This window comes from Macrobrachium rosenbergii, chromosome 4 (genome assembly GCF_040412425.1).
Source record: "Macrobrachium rosenbergii isolate ZJJX-2024 chromosome 4, ASM4041242v1, whole genome shotgun sequence".
NCBI classification, from domain to species: domain Eukaryota; kingdom Metazoa; phylum Arthropoda; class Malacostraca; order Decapoda; family Palaemonidae; genus Macrobrachium; species Macrobrachium rosenbergii.
In genome coordinates, this window is record NC_089744.1 from 82266567 (window position 1) to 82279562 (window position 12996).

The following is a 12996-nucleotide window of genomic DNA, read 5'->3' on the forward strand; positions in this document are numbered from 1 at the left end:
CCATGTCACTACAGGTTGAGGTGAGCGCCAACCAGAGGCAGTATTTACATGCAGCATCTCTCTCACCAGGTAAGGAAACAACAAGCATTATCTCAATGCTAGCCTATATTTTTTCCCTCAAGTTCATTAATTTATCATGTGTTGGGGTATTGTATTGTTGTCCATGATTCCCTACCACCTGTATAAGTAAAGCACCAAGTAATTACATAGCTATAGTTTCCACGTTAATGGCAGCTTAGATTCCAAATTTCGCAGGTAGCGCTTCAATATGTTCGTGTAGGTGATCAGACCATCGTACTACGGAATATTGAAACGACTAGCAGACAATTCTCATTTGTTTCCTGCCATCTGTGGTGGCAACACCTGGTCTGACAGTAACTTTTTTCATTATTTTCCGGTTATTTTACCGGATTCCGATGGAGGATGCTTTAAAACAACCATCAGAATGCATATATTGTAGCCTTCAAGCTGAAATATCTCAGGATGAGTTTTTTCTTATTTTGTTTTACGTTGATTCAGTCATCATCAAGCCGTTGGTAAATGACGCCATTTGCATTGATGGTTTGTTTACCAGTTAGGCTTCTGGTGGCGCCGATAATAGTTTTGCATTAAAAGTAATTCTCAGATGCTACGACATTCCATGATAAAAGTGAATTGTATGTTACACATTTTCATTAGGCCATAACTTTGGCATTTTATGAATTGTTTCGCGGCTATAAACTACTAGCAAGCTGCTGATAATAGTTTTGTTTGTAAAAGTAATTCTCGAGTGTTGCGACACTCCATCATAAAGTAATTGGTCTAGACACTCCATTCAGTTCCTCATTGGACGGGTGGGTATCGTTCTCAGCTAGCACTCTGCTGGTCCCACGTTCGATTCCCTGACCGACCAATGAAGAATTAGAGGAATTTATTTCTTGTGATAGAAATTCATTTCTCGTTATAATGTGATTCGGATTTCACAATAAGCTGTAAAAGTAAGTATAGCTTAGTTTTACCAGACCACTGAGCTGATTAACAGCTCTCCTAGGGCTGGCCCGAAGGATTACACTTATTTTACGTGGCTAAGAACCAATTGGTTACTTAGCAACGGGACCTACAGCTTATTGTGGAATCCGAACCACATTATAGCGAGAAATGAATTTCTATCACCAGAAATAAATTCCTCTAACTCTTCATCAGCCGGCGGCGGGAATCGAACTCCGGCCCATCGAATGACGGTCTGAAGCTCAACCAACTCGGCCAACAAAGGGCTTACAATAAGCTGTAAGCTGTAGGTCCCGTTGCTAGGTAACCAGTTGGTTCTTAGCCACGTAAAATAAATCTAATCCTTCGGTCCCGTTGCTAGGTAACCAGTTGGTTCTTAGCCACGTAAAATAAATTTAATCCTTCGGGCCAGCCCTAGGAGAGCTGTTAATCAGCCCAGTGGTCTGGTTAAACTAAAGTATACTTAATTTAGACACTCATTATAAAATAACTGGTCTATGTTGGACTTTTCATTAGGCCGTAACCCTTGCAATTTATGAATTGTTTTATGGCCTTAATATACTAGCGAGCCGTAGATAATAGTCTTCCAGTAAAAGTGATTTTCAGATGTTATGGCATTGCATTATTATCTTTCATTAGGCCAGCGGCCACGAAGTTTGTAGATCCCACTCCGGGTGTGCGGTCCACGTAGGGGATCTCATAGTTTGGCACCCTGACGGATGTGATGTTTGCTACGCTCTTTACGAGCAATCTATCGATGATTCGGTAGGTTTGTCATGCATCTTTCCTTTTTAGCCAAACTGTATTTTATATGAATTACCTATTTTCTCCCCTTCGGTAAACCGCAAAAATGTTATTCTTCCGGCAGGCTGACTGCAAGTCTCGCGATGCTTCGCTCCAGGCCCTTAAAGTCTGGGTCAGCGGCTTCGGACGCAACGTAGGGGCTGGCAATCCCTACATACTCTCGAAGGACATCTGCAATGTCCTTTTTCCTGGCGCTTGGATCACAGCATCGGTCGCCGACGATGTTGCTGCTCCGTTGATTGCCGGGATTCGGGAGTTGACCCAGCCCTCTCCAGACGGTTCGGCCTTGAGCGGAGGTGTTTCCGAAGACGCGGCGGACCTTGACCTCGGCCTTGAATCTCCGAACATTGTCCCGGAGCATCAAGCAGGTAAGGGGGTAAGTGAGGCAGGTTCTTCCCTGTTTAGCTCTCCTTCTTCTACCGTTTCCTCCTTCAAAGGTTTCACTAAATCCTCATACTTTACGGACGGTTCTAGATCTACCGTCCCTAAGGTAAAGTCTGTAAGGAAGAAGACTTTAACAACTCTAGCAGGTCGATCTGAGGTTCCCTCGACGGCGGCACGGGCGGCAAGCCCCGTTCCGTCAACGAGTATGGCCTCCCCCTCCGGGAAGCAAGCAGGGTCACAGTCGCGGAAGGTGGTTCCTCCTCCTCCTACCTTCGATACGGACTCTTTCGTCGAGCTTCTTCTTGAGAGAATCGACGCGAGAGTCGACAACAAGCTTTCTGGTCTTTCCGATTCGGTACAATCTCTTTCGGAAAAGGTAGACTCACAGCAGGAATTGATCCAAGGACTTGCCGATAGCGGACCTCGCTCAAAATCCCATTCTGTTTCTGACCCCTCCACTCTCCCTCCCTTCAACCTGGGGAATCCTTGGCGTCTTGCCCTTTATGCTCCCGAGCACGAAGGTACTCTTACCATAGAGGGTTTGGGCACAAGGAGGCTGGAGGAACTAGAATTCCATCCTCCGGACCTGACATCTCCCTTCACAGGTTTTGCCAGGCTGAGGGAGGAGGTTTGGAACAGGTCTGATAAAGTCCCTAAGGAGACCGTCATCTGTCCTAGGGACCAAGCCCAGTCGTCTTTGATGAGGACACTCACGGAGTGGCAAGCGGAGAACACTAGGCTCACACCAGCCAAGGGAGTGTTCACTATGTTCACTTTAGGTGACATTCTCCTTCCTCCTTGTACTTCGAAAGTGGCCTCTCTGACTAGTCAGGCTTGCTTAGAAGGTAAACCTCTTCCTCATCTCCGGGAGACGGACCCAACATCTCTTGTCTTTCCCGGAGGCACCGAGTTCTGGAAGGGAGCCCCAAATACGTTTACGGTGTCTTGTCTTGACCCAGACTGTGCTTCTGACCTGTTCAGTGAGCAGCTCCCTAAGATCCCGGAGTCGCTCCTGAAGGCGGAAGCTGAAAGTAAGGATAGGCTCGCCAGGTCCTTGAACTCCCTGACTTTGGCAGAAGCAACTTCTTTGGTTTACAGGGAAGATTCTTTGTTCCAGGTCTTGACGAAATCTCTCTTGGCGAGTTTTCAACAAGACCTGTTTGACTTTATAACAGCTCGACTGGCCTGCCGGAAGCATATCTTTTCGGCAGCCACAGTTCGACATGAACCAAATAAGCTTCTGAAGAGTTCTATATGGGGAGCTAATCTTTTCCCCCAAGAAGAAGTTGACGCAGTCTTATCTGAGGCAGCTAGGGTCAATCAGAGTCTCCGTTCTCGTTGGGGTCTGCCCTATAAACGGAAGCAGTCTGATCTTGCCGGGCCTTCCCCAAAGTCCGGCAAGAAATTTAAGCGATTCAAACGCCTCCCGGCTCAGTCTTTTGTCCAGGCTGTCCAAGTTCCCTTACACAAACAACCATCAACCTCTTCCTCCCAGCCTCCGCCTCAGTATGTTCTGGTTCACCCGGCACATCAGTCTCTTGCTGCCCCCTCCTACATCTCCTCCCCGGCTTTCAATGCTTCATATGAAAGCCAGGGGAAATTTCGCTCTGGGCAGTCAACCAGAGGCAACAGGCCCCGAGGCTATTTTAGGGGAAGGGGCCCCCGCCTCCTCTCCCAGGAACAGAGGAAGTCGAGGTTCCAGAGGAAGGAAGCAAACACCGACCAATGACATACCTCCAGTGGGCGGGAGGCTGTACCATTTTTCGGGCCCGTGGACCTTCTGTCCCTGGGCTCAGAGTATAGTTTCAAGGGCCTAGGGTGGAGTTGGATCGACGGTCCCCTCCACCAGTCAGGTTTTATCAGACACCGACCAAGGATCTCGAGGACTTTGTGAAGGATCTTTTACAGAAACAGGCCATCAGAAAAGTGAGGACACTGAAGTTCCAAGGCAGGCTCTTCAGTGTTCCCAAGAAGGGTTCCGACAAGCGGAGAGTAATTCTGGACTTGTCCCGTCTGAATTCCTACATTCGTTGCGACAAGTTTCGGATGCTTACAGTCTCCCAAGTTCGGACCCTACTGCCCCGTGGAGCTGTAACCACCTCTTTAGATCTTTCCGACGCCCATTATCACGTCCCGGTTGCAAGAAGGTTCTCCCCCTTTCTGGGGTTCAGGCTCGAAGGCAGGCATATTCTTTCAAGGTGATGCCTTTCGGCCTCAACGTAGCCCCAAGGATTTTCACCAAGTTGACAGACACGGCCGCAACAACTCCGGTCTCAAGGGATAGCGCTGGCGCGTATCTCAGACGACTGGATCATCTGGGCATCCAGCGTCGAGGAATGCCGGAGGGTTACAACCGTTGTGGTCAGCTTTCTGGAATATCTGGGCTTCCGTGTAAACAGGGAGAAGTCCCTCCTGGTTCCGAGCAGTTGTTTTCAATGGCTAGGAATCCAGTGGGATCTGAATTCTCACAGGCTCTCTCTTCCACCATCCAAGAGGAAAGAGATAGCCAGAGCAACCAGGCAGTTTCTCAACTCCAAACGAGCCTCTTGACGGGCCCAAGAAAGAGTCTTGGGCTCCCTTCAGTTCGCTTCAGTGACAGATCTGTTGCTGAAGACAAACCTGAAAGATATAAACAGAGTATGGCGAAGTCGAGCAAATATCAGGCTCAGAGACAAGGTGTCTCTGATTCCTCCCATCTTGAAGAAGAGACTCCAGCCTTGGTCAACTGTCAAGAGCCTGTCCAAGTCAGTTCCCCTTCAGTTTCCTCCTCCGGCGTTGGTTATCCACACAGACGCCTCCCTAAGCGGGTGGGGAGGATATTCTCAACACCAAGAAGTGCAGGGGACTTGGTCCACCATGTTCCGCCAGTTCCATATAAACGTTCTGGAGGCCATGGCGGTCTTCCTTACCTTAAAGAAGCTCCTTCCTCCCAAGAAGATTCATATAAGGCTGGTTCTGGACAGCGCCACAATAGTCCACTGCATAAACAGGGGAGGTTCAAAATCCAGCCGGATCAACCAGGTAATGATTGCACTTTTCTCCCTGGCGTGCAAGAACAAGTGGCATCTGTCTGCCACTCATCTTGCAGGGGTCCGGAATGTCGTGGCGGATTCTCTATCGAGGACAACACCCCTCGAGTCGGAGTGGTCCCTAGACAGGGACTCCTTCAATTGGATCTGCGACCAAGTTCCGGGCCTGGAGGTAGATTTGTTTGCAACCAAGCTCAACAACAAACTCCCTCATTATGTGGCTCCCAACCTGGACCCTCAAGCTCTCTCCACGGACGCAATGTCATTGGATTGGAACAGGTGGAAGAAGATTTATCTGTTCCCTCCGGTAAACTTGTTGTTAAAGGTCCTTCACAAACTCAGGACATTCAAGGGTCAAGTAGCTCTAGTGGCTCCCTACTGGCCAAAGAGCAACTGGTTTCCACTTCTGCTGGAACTGAAACTTCGCCACATCCAAATCCCCAGTCCAAAACTGACACAGGTAGTACAAGCTCAGACTGTGTCAGCTTCCTCAAGAATTCAAAATGCCCTGGCTTTGTGGACTTTATGAAATTTGCGGCTCAGAGGGATGCTAATGTTGATCCTATTAATGCCATGTTCTTGGAATCAGATAAGCGTGTCTCTACTCTACGGCAGTACGACTCAGCAGTTAAGAAGCTAGCACTCTTTTTGAAGGAATCTGATGCTACAGTAATGACCATAAATTTGGCAATCTCCTTGTTTAGGTCACTGTTTGAGAAGGGTTTAGCCTCCAGTACTGTTACTACAGTCAAGTCGGCTTTACGGAAAATATTTTTGTACGGTTTCAAAATTGACCTCACAGATCCTTACTTTTCTTCCATCCCTAAGGCCTGTGCACGGCTGAGACCAGTAATCCGTCCACATACGGTTTCCCGGTTTTTGAATGACGTGTTGAAATTAGCCTCAGATATCGACAATCAGTCTTGTCCCTACCTTTCCTTGTTGAGAAAAAACGTTGTTCTTAGTCAGCCTAGCTTCAGGTGCTAGAATTTCAGAGCTGTCTGCACTCTCTAGGAAACCAACCATGTTGACTTCCTTCCATCAGGGGAGGTTTTGCTGATTCCTCACCCTAAATTCCTAGCCAAAAATGAAGATCCACAAAATAGGTGGTCTCCTTGGAAAATTCTCCCCCTTCCTCAAGACCTGTCCCTATGTCCAGTTCATACATTGAGGGCTTATTTAGACAGGTCCTCTCACATCTCATCTGGGCCTCTCTTTATCAGAGAAGGGGGTAATATCTCTATGCCTGCTATTAGACAACAAATCTTATACTTCATCAAACAGGCTAATCCTGACTCAGTCCCAAGAGTTCATGATATTAGGGCTGTGGCCACCTCCATTAACTACAGTACTTCCATTACATGAATTTCACGGATCTTACCAAGTACACTGGTTGGAAGTCACCCTTAGTTTTCAAACGTCACTATTTGAAATCCTTAGAAGCCCTTAAATTCTCAACAGTCGCGGCAGGGAACGTTGTCCCTCCCTCTAGAACCCTTTCTGATTCCTAGTCAATTCTTCCTCCACTGCCTCAGTTATCCCCTTAAAGTCATTTCAGTCAGGCGTGCCTTGACCTTATCCCCTGACCGTGTTATCTGTATTTTTGTCCAAGTGACACATTTATGTTATAATGTTTACAATTTTGTATAATTATTTTGTTTAAGTATATTTTTACATTGTCATGTTAATTTTAAGCTCCCACCAGTTCCATTTGTACATTACTTGTTATTATTGCTAGCAATTAAATTGTTTGGTGGACCTTTGGTCTTCTGTTCCCCTTACATTTTGTTATCTCTTACAGTATAAGAATGATATTTATTTCTCTGGTAATTTTTCACCAGCTGACACGGGACCTGATCCAGAAAAGGGATTTTGACAAGGGAAAAATCTATTTCTGGAGAGGGGACCGTGTCACCCGGTGACCCACCCCTGTCGTATGTTGTCTCCCCCCCATAGTAAACATCATTCTAATGGGGTGGTGCTTTCATGGAATGCAGCTAGCGGTAATTTGTGTACAGTCCGCGAGTGGTGTATGGGTTTGTAACGGCACCTCTCGGTGGGACTTTTGACTTTGGGATCTCTATAGGATAAGGTTCCGTGTTTATATAGTTCACCCTTTTCCCATACACGACTCCATCTAATGGAGCTCGCTCTGGGGTAGTAACTCCAGCGTTTCATTTAGCTTTCTGGTATCTAGCAACGGAATTACCTAGAAATAAGTGCTGAATGGACTTTTTCACCGGGTGACACGGTCCCCTCTCCAGAAATAGATTTTTCCTTTGTCAAAATCCCTTTTATGATTTATTTATCGGCCATATGCTTCGTACAGGCCACCAATAATTTCCTTGAAAGTAGTTCTTGGGTATTTTGACATTCCATTAAACCTGTAACCTTTGCAGTTATGGTTTATTTACTGGGCCTATGCTTCCTGGAAGCCTCTGGTAAATAAATTTTTGACATAACCATCACACCTTCCTTTGCAGAACTCAAAGTGCTAGGCAGAAAGTACATAGTAAGGAGAGAATTGAGGATTTTTGTTAGCGGCTACGAGTTGACATTCTCAACAGTCGAGAACCAGCTCACACTACGAACCTTGCTGGCACCGATCTCAGGTGCCAGCTTCGCCCCTAGCACCCTCTCTCATGCGCTCGGTGCCACACTAGTGCTCTGGCGCCAATTCTTTCCTACTACCCATCTTACCACATGCTCCCACACCTGGCTCCCTAACTTTCCTTTCCATACCTTTTCCAGTCTTGTGTCATGGTTAACAGATGCTAACCTTGTTATAGTGAAGTGTAGTGCAGTGGAGGAGGTGACTACTCATCCCCCGATGCTCCTAGACAGAAGGTCCCTGTCAAACCCCTGCACCTGGGAGGAGGCAAACTGGAAGTCCAATGGTGGTCGGGAGGTTGCACACGGGTCGTTGCCCCCTCAGTTGATCCTATTGCAGTCCCAGGTATCAGCAGGCAGCCACTGGAAAGGTGTCTTGTTGGATGTGTAATGGAGAAGGTAACTATCCGGCCCTATTGGATCTCATAAACCCAATCCCCGCCAGACTCCCCCGCACCTGGGAGGAGGCATACTGTCGGTCCATGGGAGTCAAAGGGGCTTTGCCCTGGATAGTTACCCCTCACTCGAGCCCATTGTCTGCAGGTCTCCCTATTGGATCTCATAAACCCAGTCCCTGTCAGATTCCCCTGCACCTGGGAGGAGACATACTGTCGGTCTGTGTGAGTCCGAAAGGGCTTTGCCCTGGATAGTTACCCCTCAGTTGAGGCAGTTGTCTGCAGGCCTCCTTAACGGATCTCATAAACCCAGTCCCTGTCAGACTCCCCTGCACCTAGGAGGAGGCATACTGTCGGTCCATGTGAGTCGAAAGGGCTTTGCCCTGGATAGTTACCCCTCAGTCGAGCCTGTTGTCCGCAGGTCTAGACGGACTGCCATTGGAAAGGCGACCATAGCGATGTGCTTGCCTTGGCCGTATTGGCCCCTATGATTATTTTTTTTCGGTTTACGGATCCCAGTGTGGACAAGAGACTCCATTGACACTTTCGGGATTCCAGTGTGGTTAGTTATTGATCACAGTGTAGACTAGTGACGCCAATGGCGTATTTTTCGGATTTATCTCAACCATTGTAAAGATATATTTCTCAATTTTGATGCGTCAGTGGTTGTTGTCATTGCTCTCCGAATCTAGACAGAGTCAGAAAGCGCCCAAGTTCCAAGCTACCTAGTTCCGAGTTCTGATCTCCCGAGTTCCGTGCTTCCTCTTCCGAGCTCCCAAATTCCGTGCTTCTAAATTCTGAGTGCCCAAGTTCCAAACTCCCAGGTTCCAAGCTCCCAAGTTCAGAGTTCTGAGCTCCAGGTTCCGAGCACCTGAGTTCCGAGCTCCCAAGTTCCAAGTCTCTGTATGTATTCTAGTGTCCGAGTGCTCAGCGGCCTCTGAGGTTCAGTGTTCGAGTGCACATTGGTCGAGCGACTGCTATCCGAGCACCCAGTGTCTGTGTCCAAATGCCCAGCGTCCGAGCTCACATTTGCGTGTCCACCTGTGTCTTATGTCCACTCATTCTCCTGTCCATTTCAAGCCATCTGTCAGTTATCTAACTCCACACTCAAGACTATAGACACTACCTCTTCGCTTTTCTACGTCGGTTTTGTCCACTCCTATGCTTCATTGGAGACCATTCAGCACCAACTTAGTAATTTGCTGGGCCTGTCACACCGTCCACCGAAAGGCTAGTGTCCAAGTTTCCAGTGTCAGAGCACCCAGCACCAGAGGCCCAGCTCCTTGGATTGTTTCCGTGCCCTGTCATGTACAGACTTGGAAGAGTTTTTTCCGCTCTTGTTTTGTATTCTCTAGAAGGATATGTGGTGCTCTCTTCTATTGTGAGATTCACACAGTTGCAACAGGCTATCGCTCCCAAATGACACCGTTCTGACACTAGTTTCAGAGCGCTCAACATTTTTTTCTTGTACTCAGCTCCTGACGATGGGCTGCATGACTACAGTTCTTCGTTTCTCCCTCTTAGACAGTAGATGAAGGTCAAAAGGGAGATGATCCAGATAGTTCTTTCACCCATTCTCCAAGGCAATGGGATAGGAGCTTGGATGTGCAGGGAACACTCTTCCAGATCCCTGTCCAAACTCCAGAGTTTTTTAGTTCTGCCTTTCAGGACAGGGCTTTCCAATTGGGAATCTGTGCTTCTCCCTCTTCCGGTCACTAGCTCTTCCTGCATTTGACTTCCCCCTTTTGTCTGGGCATTACTTCAGCGTTTACATGTTGACTGACTTCATTATCTTGGAAGAAAAGGGGCTTGGAGGCTCTTGACAGTAACCTTTACCGGGACAGGGAAACGCAGTCGGACAACTCCGTGTTGCTTCTTAGCCAAGTTTTCTTTAGTCAGACTTCCAGTGGTGGCTGTCTGAACATGACTAGTACAAGGGAATTCCTTCTTCTGCTGAGCATAGTTCTAGTCTTCTCAGCACCTCAGATCTTGGTCAAAGGAACCCATTTGAAGAACTGGGAAGATGTCCAGGACTCAGTCCCCAAGAAGAATGGAACCTCACTTATACTTTGGAGAGCTGAAGCGTTTTCTCTTACAGCTCTAGTGTTGCTAGACCCTAGCTCTGTGGTACTCTATTTGGATTAGGCCTCAGTCCTAACACATCTACTTAAGCAGGGAGCTGGATCTGACGTTCCCTCTCGACCAATCAGCAAAGTTCTTCCTCCATTGACAGATCAATCAAGTCTTCTAGTCATTTGATTTATTCAAGGACCAAGCGTCGAAGAACGTACTGGGCCATCAGAAGCTTGTCCTTCCCATCATGGCCTTTTGATCCTGAGTTGTCAGAATCTCTTTATTGTATGAAGCAAACCAACCTTGGACCTGTTTGCCTCAAGGAACCTTCTACATGATTGAGGAAGTGCTGAACAGTCTCAGGCTCATTCCAGTTACTTACAGTTGTTGGTGGACTCTTCAAGATCTTTCCCCCAAACTGTGTCTTCTCAGACAACCTAGCTTCAGAAATACTACCAGGGGGGGTCCGCTCTTGCCCAGACAGGCGCCGGACTGTCCATGGGATTGTCTTCCAAAGAGTCTTCAAGAATTGTTGCAGAGGGTATTACAAGATTCAGAAGACACCCTGTTCCTCCATCTCCCAGACTTAGTGTTCGTCTTCCAAAGCTGGTGTCTCAGACTCTTTGTCTCTTCTTTTTAGACACCTCTGACCCTGCTGCAGATTACCTCTTTGTTTCTGAGAAGATCTAGGTTCTCTTGCTTTCCTTGAAGAGGTACCTACCTATGCTTATCTCTGGTTAAGCACAGAGACCTGGATCATTCATCTTCTTCTCAGAGACCTCGCAAGCCTTTTTCACACCCAGCTCGCCTGACACCAGCTACAACCTGGCTCCAGCTCATGCTCCAAGCACCCAGGAGCACTCACCAACTCTGAGGGAAAAGAGTGAACTCTCTGTCCAATTGGAGTTTTTAGGTATTTACCTGAACGGGACTTGATAATCTAGAGGGCTTTCTTGTCCTTTGATCATTTCTCAAGAACCCTTCTCCCTTGGATTAAGATCGCATTGTCCTTCATCCTTAAGAGAGTTTCTGAAACACTCAGATTCAGAACAACTTTGCCTTCTTTTAGTGAAAGCTTAGGTCATCTGAGCAGCCTTTACTTCTTTAGCTTTCAGCTTTCAGGCACATATGTCCCTTCCATTTGGCATCAGTGTACTGGAAGTATATCGTCCTTCACGTCTCACAGGCACATATGGCCATTATTTCCATTGTGCATCGACCTACTGGAAGTATAATCGTCCTTCCCATTTTACTATCTTAAGAAGTGAAACCTGAACTTCTAGCTCTGCTGGCACCCAGCTCTTCGGATGACAGCTACAGTCTGTCTCCAGCTTTAGAGCTTCCAGAGCCTCGAGCTGCTAGCTCACCTGGCATCCAGCTCACCTGGCGCCAGCTACAAGTCTGGCCCCAGCTATAGAACCCCAGCGCCCAGAGCTTCGGGCTCCCTTGGTGCTCAGCTTGCCTGGCACCAGCTACAGTCTGGCGCCAACTTTAGAGCTTACGGCTTTCGTGATCTCCCAGTAGCTCGGCTGGCGCCCAGCTTGCTTGGCGCCAGCTACAGTCTGGCCACAGCGCCCAGAGCTTCAGGCTCCCCTGGTGCTCAGCTCGCCTGGCACCAGCTTTAGAGCTCAAGGCAATCATGATCTCCCAGCAGTTTGCCTGGCGCCCAGCTTGCTTGGTGCCAGCTGCAGTCTGGCACTAGCGATATTTATTCCAATTGACTGGCATGGTATAGCAGGAGGAAGCACAAGATTTTCTCCTATCTCTTCATCTTCTGGTGAGGTACAGAATTTTTTAGGATCCAGGAGGTACAAAGTACTTGGAACACCCACCACTCGCAGTGGATGGGTTGTGGTGTTATTTCAGTGTAGGTGACAGTGTATCTGGTTGTTTTTTACATTGGTACTGTGCCCAGGGCAAGGGTACCTATAAAAGTTTTGCCAGCTATTGGATAACTCCTTAGATGCATATATAACTTCCACTGGTGCTTTGGTAGCCATCAGAGTACTCCTTCGCTACAAAGCTCCCACTTAAGTAGAAGCAACCCTTGGCGCTACCGCCACACCACAACAGGTTAAGTTGAGTGTCAACCAGTTGCAGTTTTAACCGTAGGCTCTCTTAACTAATAAGGAATGACAATCTGTAGTAAATGCTAGCAACTTTTCTGTTTCAAATTCATTACATGACTTAATGTTTTTGGAGTAGAATACTGTGTCCATGTATCACACCTCCTGTCAATGTGGGATTCAGCTATATAATTACTTGGTAAGTTACTTATATGAAATGACCTTTTTATTAATGAAATAAAGGTTTATATATACTTACCAAGTAATTACAGAATCAGAGCCCACCCTCCTCCCCGCACTTGGACATTTTAGCATAAACAAATTGAGCTATTGGCTATGTTGTTCCTCTGTCTTACCCCAAAAGTGGGTGGGGTCTTGTCACCTATACAAACAAAAGAATCGCTACCGCAGAATTCAAAATTCTAGCTGCCGTTCAAGTAGAAACTCTTAGCTAAGTACAGTAATTAGTGGGTAGTATATATAAAACTTTATTTTATCATAAAAATTTCATATTCAAAGTAATTTGTATTTTTCTTAGGATACAAACTAAGCTTTCATAGGGTAAGTTTTCCCCTCCACCGCCCCTTGTGTTTCCAATCTCTCCTGATCATGGAGATGGGCGGGACCGCTAATGGGGTGATTTCACAA

At 47.3% G+C, this 12996-nt stretch overlaps 1 protein-coding gene across 1 annotated transcript in view; it reads left to right on the forward strand.

Moving 5' to 3' along the window:
* The window catches only part of LOC136836305 (golgin subfamily A member 4-like), a 520799-nt gene that overhangs the window by 50585 nt on the left and 457218 nt on the right, over positions 1-12996 (forward strand). The window lies entirely within an intron of this gene.